The sequence below is a fragment of the Ascaphus truei genome, unplaced genomic scaffold (assembly GCF_040206685.1).
Source record: "Ascaphus truei isolate aAscTru1 unplaced genomic scaffold, aAscTru1.hap1 HAP1_SCAFFOLD_643, whole genome shotgun sequence".
NCBI classification, from domain to species: domain Eukaryota; kingdom Metazoa; phylum Chordata; class Amphibia; order Anura; family Ascaphidae; genus Ascaphus; species Ascaphus truei.
Window position 1 is genome coordinate 44,408 of NW_027456976.1, and position 12,100 is coordinate 56,507.

A 12,100-nucleotide genomic window follows, 5' to 3' on the forward strand; every position below is an offset into this window, starting at 1 on the left:
AGGAGGCACGGTGAGAAACAGGGAGAGACCACAGGAAGATAGAGGGCAACAACTTCCACAAGGTACTTGTATGGGTATAATTGTTTGTATTTTGTGCAGAGGGGGTAATTTCAGATAAAATACAATTCTCCACCCTCTACGAAACAATTCCACTTTGTTCAGTAAGCCAGAAAGTCTTGGTCCCATGTGGACTGAATTTAATGCAAATAAGGTCCTTAATACACAAGTAAAGAATAAAGTTACTTATTCTCTACTGTAAGAAGTGCCACATTGCCCACTATTTGGGTCCTGTGCCCAGATTGTGACCATGCATGGCAGAGGTGAGATTCCCCCAACTCCAATTTGCTACACTCTCCAAGAGAGATAATTGTGATCAGAGGTGGAACTAGGGGAGGGTGTGAGCAGGGTCACTGCCCAGGGAGTAACCTGACTGGGGGCACGGAAATCTCATTTAGTGCATATGTTGCGGCACAGCATTGATTGACCGGTCAATCTGCACTGCTGCCTGTCACAGTGACATCCTGATCGGGCACTGTGATCAGCTATAGCACTGACCCAGGTGAGATAGTTCAGCACTTTACAAGGAGGGAACAGATGTTGTGGGTGACAGATGCTGGAGGTAGGCCAAGACTGTTGGCCAGAGTAACGTGGAGACTTACTGCACTCTGCATGCCCATCCTCTCCCTGACATCAGGGGAAGGAAGTGGCCCTGGGGTGTGTGTAGGTATGCCAGATGTCAGTGTATGCATAAGTAAGTATGCCTGTGTAGTGGGAGGTGTAGGGGCGTTAAGCTGGAGGACTTAAAACAGGCACAAAAGCACATAGATACCTCTGATTATACCGCACCAAATGCTGATAATATCATGCTGTAGCTGCACTTTACAGAAGATGATGCAGATGTCATCATTGGTTGGTGGGTTCATTAAATCAATCCATCATATCATAACCACACTGTGCATATGATGTACTGAATCAGTAACACCAGGAAGACATCTCCATGTTAGGAGTAGAGTTGAAGTTAACAGAATATGTCCAGCACTGTGGTGTGTAGCCCATAAATAATAATTGTGCACATTACCAGAACAACATACTGTCAACTGCAAGATCATTTTGCTGCTTGTAGCGTATGCTCATACTGTACAGTGTTGTAGTAGATCCGTCTCTTCAGTGTTCACTGCAACAAAAGTAAGACATTGCATTAATATTACAGACGTTTGGGGGCTGAAATCTCACTTCGCTGCGGACAATTTCCCTTTGCATAAGATTCTTGTGATTATGTCAATGATGATCAATAACTGCATCATAACACAGCCGCTCTATACAGAAGATGTACTTGCTCTCAATGGTCATGGAGGTAATACGTCACACAATGTACAGATATACACTGGCGACACACTTTATTCGAGCTCGGCTAGTCCCACGAATTCGGGTATACCCGGGTGTATTGAGGTTTGTGACTGTTTTCTGCCCGAGTGCATTGAGGTATTTTCCAAGCAGGGATTGAAGCATTTTATTCCCGCTGGCTGCAATACTGCACAGTATATATATATATACTGCATTACAATTCATGAATTTATGCCATCTGGTAGACACGCAAAGCATTGCAGCCTATTAAATCCTAATCATTATTATTTAACAGATCAGCCGCCCGTCAGCCAGGCATGAACCCAGGCTGGGAAGGCAAACGCAACGGGGCTTGTCAGAGGTGAGGAGCGGCACATTCCAGGTATCTGCCAGGTACATACTGGGTATTTGCTCGAATAAAGTGTGTCGGTGCAGTAGCAAGGATTATTTCTCCCACTGGTGCATTATGGCATTATGATGGGAAATGTTGTGAGATTCTGCATTATCAGCATCACTGAATCTTTTGGAAATTAAGTGATATTCTATGTTTTAATGCAATATTATGGATGATCAGCCGGTAAAATAATAATAGCTTGCTGTATCTGTAGCCATGCTCTACCCATGATGTGCTGAACCAATGACTGCAGAGAGATTCAGAGTGGTAAACATGACTGGAACGCATCTCTGAATAATGGGCAGCAAAGCAGTGCAGAATAGGAGGTGAAAGTATTTAAAATGGAAGATCCTTAGCAGCTGTGTGGGGAGTAGACAGTACAGACTGACCAAGTAAATGGTAAAAGGAGTAACTTCAACATTACTTGGCTTTGTTCTCCACATTGAAGCTTTCCTCCTCTTTAAATCACTAATACTGATGCCATGTGTAACCTGTACTGAGAGTTATATAATCTACTGGCCTAGATGAAACCATATGATGCAAACAGGATCCATCCCACTCCAGATTCATAGAATTGAACCACCTCAACCTTTCATAACAATCACATAGAACTGCAGCTGTGCGCTACTGCACATGTTCTTGTTATGAATGGTAGTAGATGTGGTCCTTGGGTCTTTACTTCATACTGTAGCCACCCTCTACTCATGATGTATTGAATCAACGAAAACTTGCATGGTTCAGATCACAGGAAGGGGTAGAGTAGAGATGAAAATATTCAATGTGAAACCCGTAGCAGCCGGATTGTGTGGAGTCAATAAAACGACAAATACTAAATGGTAAATGAGAAATATACACATTGCTTATCTGTCTCTGTGTAGTAATTTTCCTTCTCTTCAACTGTCCTTCAAATTTTCTCTTTTGCAAGAAAAGGAACACATGGCTTCAATATTCACTTCTGTTCTGCAGTCATCCCTCCTGAAATAAAAGTTAAGCATTGCATTGTTATTATGATAATACATACAATAAACCTTGCTCCAAACCATTTCATGCAAAGCAAATCCACCTCCCACCCACAGCTGTGCTCCTTCTAGAGCATGCATGTCAAACTCCAGTCCTCGAGGGTCCCAAACAGGCCAGGTTTTCAGTAGGGATATCCTGAAAACCTGGCCTGTTTGCTGCCCTCGAGGACTGGAGTTTGACATCCTTGTTCTTGAGCTTCTACCACGCAAGTCATCCATGTGAGTGACACTGTACTGCAGTCCTGGTCTGCACACAATCTACTGAATCAATGACATCACACTGTAAAGGCAATCTACAAGATGTATTAGTTGTCCACACTTCCGAAATGTTACTTTTATGTCCAAATCACTTATTCCCATGACCTGATATTTGTATTTGTTATTTATAGGATTGTCACAAAGAGTTGATGAGGTCACCAAATGATAGTATGTAGAGAGAAAGAGAGATCTCAGAACAGAGCCCTGATGTATACCCACAGACAGATCAATAGAAGACGAAGACATGTTAGCAACAGAGATGGAGAATGTGTGACAGGAAAGTTATGATGAAAACCAGGATAGAACTGTGTTACGGATACCAAGAGAGAGTTTAGAATATGAAGGAGGAGAGTGATTGAGAGCATCAAACGCAGCAGATAGATCAAGTAGGATTAGTAGGGAAAAGTGACCTTGGGAATTTGCTTTAAGCACAGTCTGTAGAACGAGCTGTACGAAAGGCAGGTTGTAAAGGATCCAGGAGGGCATGTGATTTAAGAATGTTGACATTCTAGCAATTAGGAGACAAACAGCAGGAGGGATACAGGGCGGTAGTTAGTAAGGCACATAGGGTGTAGGTTGTTTCTGAGAAAAGGGTGACCACTACAGGCTTAAAGTAAGAGGGTAAAGAGCCAGAGAATAGGGAGGAATTGAAGATGTGGGTGAGAGTGGGGACTAAGAGATGCAGTAAGGTGTGAGGGGATACGATCTAGAGGGCATGTGGTAGAGGGAGAAGAGAAGATGATTAGCTTCCAGCTCTGTAAGAGAAGAAAAGGAGTCAAATGCAGAAGGAGAATTAGGTAGAAGGAGAGAAGGGGGAAGGGACAGAAGGAATCTCCTTGTGGGTGGCATCCACCTTGCCTCTGAAGTAGTCAAATGCTTGAGGAGAAGTGAAGGAAGGATGGCAAATGTGAGGAGAAGGTTAGTGGAGGGAGTCAAATACAGGGAAAAAAAGACAGCGTAAATTAAATTTGAGTGTTGATGAATGTGAAAAAAATGTAGTGTGGTTTGGCCCCAGAGAGCAGCTTTATACAGGACTGGAGACATTTTTACTGTAGAAAAATCAAATATCAATTGTGTGATTTCCTTCATAGGCATTAAGAACAGCGAGTGGAAGTGTGATGAACATGTTTGGGAATTTAGCCAAGGGTGTGGGCTAGAGGGACAAGTGTGTCAGAGCCTAGAGGGGGCATATAGATAGGAGGATAGCATTGTAAGAGTTAATAAGATTGTTAGTTTAAGCGGAAAGAGAGAGAGAGCAGAGAGGTTAGAGTAGATGTCAGAGGAGAGTTTAATTAAGCAGAGGCAAATCAGTGGGACAGGTAAGATGGGGTGAGGGGAATGACTGATTGTGAATGATGAGAGCAGAAGAGGTCATGTACAACTAGAGCCTTGTTAGTCAGAGAACGGACATTCCAGATGGCATAGGAGAAGGGAAGAGAAAAGTAAGGAAAGGAATGTGGATTACATTAGATAGGTTAACACTCTTAGCAGGGAGGCAGAGGCAGGGAGGCCCGATGTGTATATGAGCAGGTTCAAGATTATAAGAGATATCCCACACATCAGCAAACATAGAAGGAGACACAGAGATAGGTGTAGAGAGAGACAGAGATAGCTCTATGTAGAGAGAGAGGGACGTAGAGAGAATGAGACAGATAGGCGCAGAGAGAGGGGGCGCAGAGAGAGGAGGCGCCAAAAGAGGGGGCGCAGAGAGAGGGGGCACAGAGAATAGGATATTAAAGAGTGCTTTTCATTGAGCAGTGCAGAAATAGCTGCAATAGAGGTCTGTACAAATGGTGCAGTGTGTAGACACATGCAAAGGTAGGGGAAGGAAAGAGGAGAACATGTGGATAAAAGCAGGAGTGTGGAAGTTAGAGAAATTAGAAAAGTTTAACAGAGGAGTGAGGAAACAGCAAGCAGAAAGAACAAGAGAGAGGTTACATTGGGATGACGTTCTGTGGTAAAGAGAAAATGCTAGGAGAGAGCTTTCAAATATTAGAGGACATGAATTGAGGGAGCAAATGTATAAATCAAAACCTGAGGGGGAGGTATAGCACGAAAGCTTGCACAGCAGATTATAGTCTTAATGTTGCGTGTACCTGTCAGGGTATTCAAGAAGTTAAATTCTCACAAGTGCAGAGTTCATGATGAAATGCTGAATCTAGTCCCCCTCCAATTTAATTTTAATATAACTTTTCCATTCTTCATTACTGCAAAAAGCAAACAAAACAAAACCACATTGCATTACTATTTTCAAAATGGATTGAATGGCATATTCAACAGTGACTGTGTGATGCCAATATTCCCCACTCACTCGTAGTGAAGCACATATTGTACTAGTGTTGAAAGTAGGCCGGTAGAGTCAGGTACGCAGTACTGATAAAACAATAAGTGCCCGTCGTAAGTACCAGCTCCGCAACAGTGCGGGCATCACATTAGTGACGTGGATGAACATATATGGATAAGCCCATATTAAGGCATCACGTGACCAGAGCCGTCACTGACTGGGTATACGTAAAGACGCAGGGAGATGCAAGGAAAGGGAGGGAGAGAGACAGGGAGAAGATGTGAAACGGAGGAAGGCACGGATGGAGGGAGTTCTTCCGAGCTTCTGCGGGCCTCTCTCTTTCACTGGTGCATGCCGGGAGCTGGTCCCAACATCCACAAAGTGTGTGTGTATTATTGGTTGTATTTTATGGGGGTAGGAGGGTAGTGTGTATATTGTGTGTGTGGGAGTATTATATTGTGTGTAGAGGTGCAGAGGAGAGTACTAGATTGTGTATCTTGTGTAAGGGTGTTGTGTATATTGTGTTTGGAGCTATAATATTATTGGGGAGATTAGTATTGAGGAGGTATTATAGTGTGTATTGTGGGGAGTATTAGTGTGTGTATTGTTTGTGGGTGACAGATGCTGGGGGTATGCAGCAATCCCTGCACTGAGGTCCGAGGCGGCTCTGCATCGCTCGCACGCACTGTGGACGACCAAGCATGTGCCCATGATAATCATGGCCTTAGAGGGATGAGTGTGTCAGAGCCTAGAAGGGGTATATATATAATGGAGGAGGGAGGAGGAAGGAGGAGGAGGGAGGAGGAGATGATAGCATTGTAAAAGTTAACAAGATAGTTAGTTTAAGCAGAAAGTGAGGAGAGGTTAGAGATAAGGGTAGATGTCAGAGGAGAGAGTTCAATTAAGCTGAGGTATCGAGTAGGACAGGGGTGAGGGGAATGAGAGGTGGTGGATGAGAGCAGAAGAGGTCATGTACAAATAGACCTTGTTAGTCAGAGAGCAGTCATTCCAGAGGGCACGTGAGAAGTGAAGAGTAAAGTGAGACATGGAATGTGGATTACATTAGATGGGTTAATACGCTTAGCAGGGAGGTGGAGAGAGAGAGGCAAGAGGCAGAGAGTGGTGCAGGGGTTGAGGAAGAGATGTTGCATGTACCTTATCAGAACATTAAAGAACATCAATTCACACTGGTGCAGAGTTGATGATGAATCCAGTTCACCTCCAATTCAATTTTAACAGAAATGTTTCATTCTTCATTACTGAAAAAAAAGAAAAGTAAAAAACATTTCATTACTATTTTCAAAATGGATTGAATTCCCCCAACAATGACTATGTGTTACCAATATATCCCTCTCAGTCCCACTGCAGCATATACTGTACCAGTGTGAAAGTAGGAAGGTACACAGTACCGGTAAAAGAATACGTGCCGGTACTATGCACCATATGAATTATAAGGGGATGTAAATCTCCCAGTCTCTCTCCATATCCGCAACAGAGCGGGCTCCGGTCAGTGGCATGGATGCCCATATATGGGTATGCTCATATTTGGGCATCCCATGTCACTGACCGGAGCCGGCTCTGAGTATAGGGATATATGCGGAGACGCAGAGGTGCAAGGAAATGGGAGGAGGCACGGTGAGAAACAGGGAGAGACCACAGGAAGATAGAGGGCAACAACTTCCACAAGGTACTTGTATGGGTATAATTGTTTGTATTTTGTGCAGAGGGGGTAATTTCAGATAAAATACAATTCTCCACCCTCTACGAAACAATTCCACTTTGTTCAGTAAGCCAGAAAGTCTTGGTCCCATGTGGACTGAATTTAATGCAAATAAGGTCCTTAATACACAAGTAAAGAATAAAGTTACTTATTCTCTACTGTAAGAAGTGCCACATTGCCCACTATTTGGGTCCTGTGCCCAGATTGTGACCATGCATGGCAGAGGTGAGATTCCCCCAACTCCAATTTGCTACACTCTCCAAGAGAGATAATTGTGATCAGAGGTGGAACTAGGGGAGGGTGTGAGCAGGGTCACTGCCCAGGGAGTAACCTGACTGGGGGCACGGAAATCTCATTTAGTGCATATGTTGCGGCACTGCATTGATTGACCGGTCAATCTGCACTGCTGCCTGTCACAGTGACATCCTGATCGGGCACTGTGATCAGCTATAGCACTGACCCAGGTGAGATAGTTCAGCACTTTACAAGGAGGGAACAGATGTTGTGGGTGACAGATGCTGGAGGTAGGCCAAGACTGTTGGCCAGAGTAACGTGGAGACTTACTGCACTCTGCATGCCCATCCTCTCCCTGACATCAGGGGAAGGAAGTGGCCCTGGGGTGTGTGTAGGTATGCCAGATGTCAGTGTATGCATAAGTAAGTATGCCTGTGTAGTGGGAGGTGTAGGGGCGTTAAGCTGGAGGACTTAAAACAGGCACAAAAGCACATAGATACCTCTGATTATACCGCACCAAATGCTGATAATATCATGCTGTAGCTGCACTTTACAGAAGATGATGCAGATGTCATCATTGGTTGGTGGGTTCATTAAATCAATCCATCATATCATAACCACACTGTGCATATGATGTACTGAATCAGTAACACCAGGAAGACATCTCCATGTTAGGAGTAGAGTTGAAGTTAACAGAATATGTCCAGCACTGTGGTGTGTAGCCCATAAATAATAATTGTGCACATTACCAGAACAACATACTGTCAACTGCAAGATCATTTTGCTGCTTGTAGCGTATGCTCATCCTGTACAGTGTTGTAGTAGATCCGTCTCTTCAGTGTTCACTGCAACAAAAGTAAGACATTGCATTAATATTACAGACGTTTGGGGGCTGAAATCTCACTTCGCTGCGGACAATTTCCCTTTGCATAAGATTCTTGTGATTATGTCAATGATGATCAATAACTGCATCATAACACAGCCGCTCTATACAGAAGATGTACTTGCTCTCAATGGTCATGGAGGTAATACGTCACACAATGTACAGATATAGCAAGGATTATTTCTCCCACTGGTGCATTATGGCATTATGATGGGAAATGTTGTGAGATTCTGCATTATCAGCATCACTGAATCTTTTGGAAATTAAGTGATATTCTATGTTTTAATGCAATATTATGGATGATCAGCCGGTAAAATAATAATAGCTTGCTGTATCTGTAGCCATGCTCTACCCATGATGTGCTGAACCAATGACTGCAGAGAGATTCAGAGTGGTAAACATGACTGGAACGCATCTCTGAATAATGGGCAGCAAAGCAGTGCAGAATAGGAGGTGAAAGTATTTAAAATGGAAGATCCTTAGCAGCTGTGTGGGGAGTAGACAGTACAGACTGACCAAGTAAATGGTAAAAGGAGTAACTTCAACATTACTTGGCTTTGTTCTCCACATTGAAGCTTTCCTCCTCTTTAAATCACTAATACTGATGCCATGTGTAACCTGTACTGAGAGTTATATAATCTACTGGCCTAGATGAAACCATATGATGCAAACAGGATCCATCCCACTCCAGATTCATAGAATTGAACCACCTCAACCTTTCATAACAATCACATAGAACTGCAGCTGTGCGCTACTGCACATGTTCTTGTTATGAATGGTAGTAGATGTGGTCCTTGGGTCTTTACTTCATACTGTAGCCACCCTCTACTCATGATGTATTGAATCAACGAAAACTTGCATGGTTCAGATCACAGGAAGGGGTAGAGTAGAGATGAAAATATTCAATGTGAAACCCGTAGCAGCCGGATTGTGTGGAGTCAATAAAACGACAAATACTAAATGGTAAATGAGAAATATACACATTGCTTATCTGTCTCTGTGTAGTAATTTTCCTTCTCTTCAACTGTCCTTCAAATTTTCTCTTTTGCAAGAAAAGGAACACATGGCTTCAATATTCACTTCTGTTCTGCAGTCATCCCTCCTGAAATAAAAGTTAAGCATTGCATTGTTATTATGATAATACATACAATAAACCTTGCTCCAAACCATTTGATGCAAAGCAAATCCACCTCCCACCCACAGCTGTGCTCCTTCTAGAGCATGCATGTCAAACTCCAGTCCTCGAGGGTCCCAAACAGGCCAGGTTTTCAGTAGGGATATCCTGAAAACCTGGCCTGTTTGCTGCCCTCGAGGACTGGAGTTTGACATCCTTGTTCTTGAGCTTCTACCACGCAAGTCATCCATGTGAGTGACACTGTACTGCAGTCCTGGTCTGCACACAATCTACTGAATCAATGACATCACACTGTAAAGGCAATCTACAAGATGTATTAGTTGTCCACACTTCCGAAATGTTACTTTTATGTCCAAATCACTTATTCCCATGACCTGATATTTGTATTTGTTATTTATAGGATTGTCACAAAGAGTTGATGAGGTCACCAAATGATAGTATGTAGAGAGAAAGAGAGATCTCAGAACAGAGCCCTGATGTATACCCACAGACAGATCAATAGAAGACGAAGACATGTTAGCAACAGAGATGGAGAATGTGTGACAGGAAAGTTATGATGAAAACCAGGATAGAACTGTGTTACGGATACCAAGAGAGAGTTTAGAATATGAAGGAGGAGAGTGATTGAGAGCATCAAACGCAGCAGATAGATCAAGTAGGATTAGTAGGGAAAAGTGACCTTGGGAATTTGCTTTAAGCACAGTCTGTAGAACGAGCTGTACGAAAGGCAGGTTGTAAAGGATCCAGGAGGGAATGTGATTTAAGAATGTTGACATTCTAGCAATTAGGAGACAAACAGCAGGAGGGATACAGGGCGGTAGTTAGTAAGGCACATAGGGTGTAGGTTGTTTCTGAGAAAAGGGTGACCACTACAGGCTTAAAGTAAGAGGGTAAAGAGCCAGAGAATAGGGAGGAATTGAAGATGTGGGTGAGAGTGGGGACTAAGAGATGCAGTAAGGTGTGAGGGGATACGATCTAGAGGGCATGTGGTAGAGGGAGAAGAGAAGATGATTAGCTTCCAGCTCTGTAAGAGAAGAAAAGGAGTCAAATGCAGAAGGAGAATTAGGTAGAAGGAGAGAAGGGGGAAGGGACAGAAGGAATCTCCTTGTGGGTGGCATCCACCTTGCCTCTGAAGTAGTCAAATGCTTGAGGAGAAGTGAAGGAAGGATGGCAAGTGTGAGGAGAAGGTTAGTGGAGGGAGTCAAATACAGGGAAAAAAAGACAGCGTAAATTAAATTTGAGTGTTGATGAATGTGAAAAAAAAGTAGTGTGGTTTGGCCCCAGAGAGCAGCTTTATACAGGACTGGAGACATTTTTACTGTAGAAAAATCAAATATCAATTGTGTGATTTCCTTCATAGGCATTAAGAACAGCGAGTGGAAGTGTGATGAACATGTTTGGGAATTTAGCCAAGGGTGTGGGCTAGAGGGACAAGTGTGTCAGAGCCTAGAGGGGGCATATAGATAGGAGGATAGCATTGTAAGAGTTAATAAGATTGTTAGTTTAAGCGGAAAGAGAGAGAGAGCAGAGAGGTTAGAGTAGATGTCAGAGGAGAGTTTAATTAAGCAGAGGCAAATCAGTGGGACAGGTAAGATGGGGTGAGGGGAATGACTGATTGTGAATGATGAGAGCAGAAGAGGTCATGTACAACTAGAGCCTTGTTAGTCAGAGAATGGACATTCCAGATGGCATAGGAGAAGGGAAGAGAAAAGTAAGGAAAGGAATGTGGATTACATTAGATAGGTTAACACTCTTAGCAGGGAGGCAGAGGCAGGGAGGCCCGATGTGTATATGAGCAGGTTCAAGATTATAAGAGATATCCCACACATCAGCAAACATAGAAGGAGACACAGAGATAGGTGTAGAGAGAGACAGAGATAGCTCTATGTAGAGAGAGAGGGACGTAGAGAGAATGAGACAGATAGGCGCAGAGAGAGGGGGCGCAGAGAGAGGAGGCGCCAAAAGAGGGGGCGCAGAGAGAGGGGGCACAGAGAATAGGATATTAAAGAGTGCTTTTCATTGAGCAGTGCAGAAATAGCTGCAATAGAGGTCTGTACAAATGGTGCAGTGTGTAGACACATGCAAAGGTAGGGGAAGGAAAGAGGAGAACATGTGGATAAAAGCAGGAGTGTGGAAGTTAGAGAAATTAGAAAAGTTTAACAGAGGAGTGAGGAAACAGCAAGCAGAAAGAACAAGAGAGAGGTTACATTGGGATGACGTTCTGTGGTAAAGAGAAAATGCTAGGAGAGAGCTTTCAAATATTAGAGGACATGAATTGAGGGAGCAAATGTATAAATCAAAACCTGAGGGGGAGGTATAGCACGAAAGCTTGCACAGCAGATTATAGTCTTAATGTTGCGTGTACCTGTCAGGGTATTCAAGCAGTTAAATTCTCACAAGTGCAGAGTTCATGATGAAATGCTGAATCTAGTCCCCCTCCAATTTAATTTTAATATAACTTTTCCATTCTTCATTACTGCAAAAAGCAAACAAAACAAAACCACATTGCATTACTATTTTCAAAATGGATTGAATGGCATATTCAACAGTGACTGTGTGATGCCAATATTCCCCACTCACTCGTAGTGAAGCACATATTGTACTAGTGTTGAAAGTAGGCCGGTAGAGTCAGGTACGCAGTACTGATAAAACAATAAGTGCCCGTCGTAAGTACCAGCTCCGCAACAGTGCGGGCATCACATTAGTGACGTGGATGAACATATATGGATAAGCCCATATTAAGGCATCACGTGACCAGAGCCGTCACTGACTGGGTATACGTAAAGACGCAGGGAGATGCAAGGAAAGGGAGGGAGAGAGACAGGGAGA

At 43.3% G+C, this 12,100-nt stretch overlaps 1 long non-coding RNA gene across 2 annotated transcripts in view; it reads right to left on the bottom strand.

The window, feature by feature from the left end:
- Nucleotides 1–11,738, bottom strand: part of LOC142485840 (uncharacterized) — a 30,946-nt gene extending 19,208 nt beyond the window's left edge. For both annotated transcript variants that reach the window (XR_012798713.1, XR_012798714.1), the window contains exons 1-7: nucleotides 11,637–11,738; nucleotides 9,119–9,238; nucleotides 8,003–8,098; nucleotides 6,455–6,558; nucleotides 5,112–5,222; nucleotides 2,594–2,713; nucleotides 1,079–1,174 (exon numbers count right to left, since the gene is read on the bottom strand). This is a non-coding gene — a long non-coding RNA (uncharacterized LOC142485840). The remainder of the gene's footprint in view (nucleotides 1–1,078; nucleotides 1,175–2,593; nucleotides 2,714–5,111; nucleotides 5,223–6,454; nucleotides 6,559–8,002; nucleotides 8,099–9,118; nucleotides 9,239–11,636) is intronic.
- Between the last annotated feature and the right edge of the window lie 362 nt (nucleotides 11,739–12,100).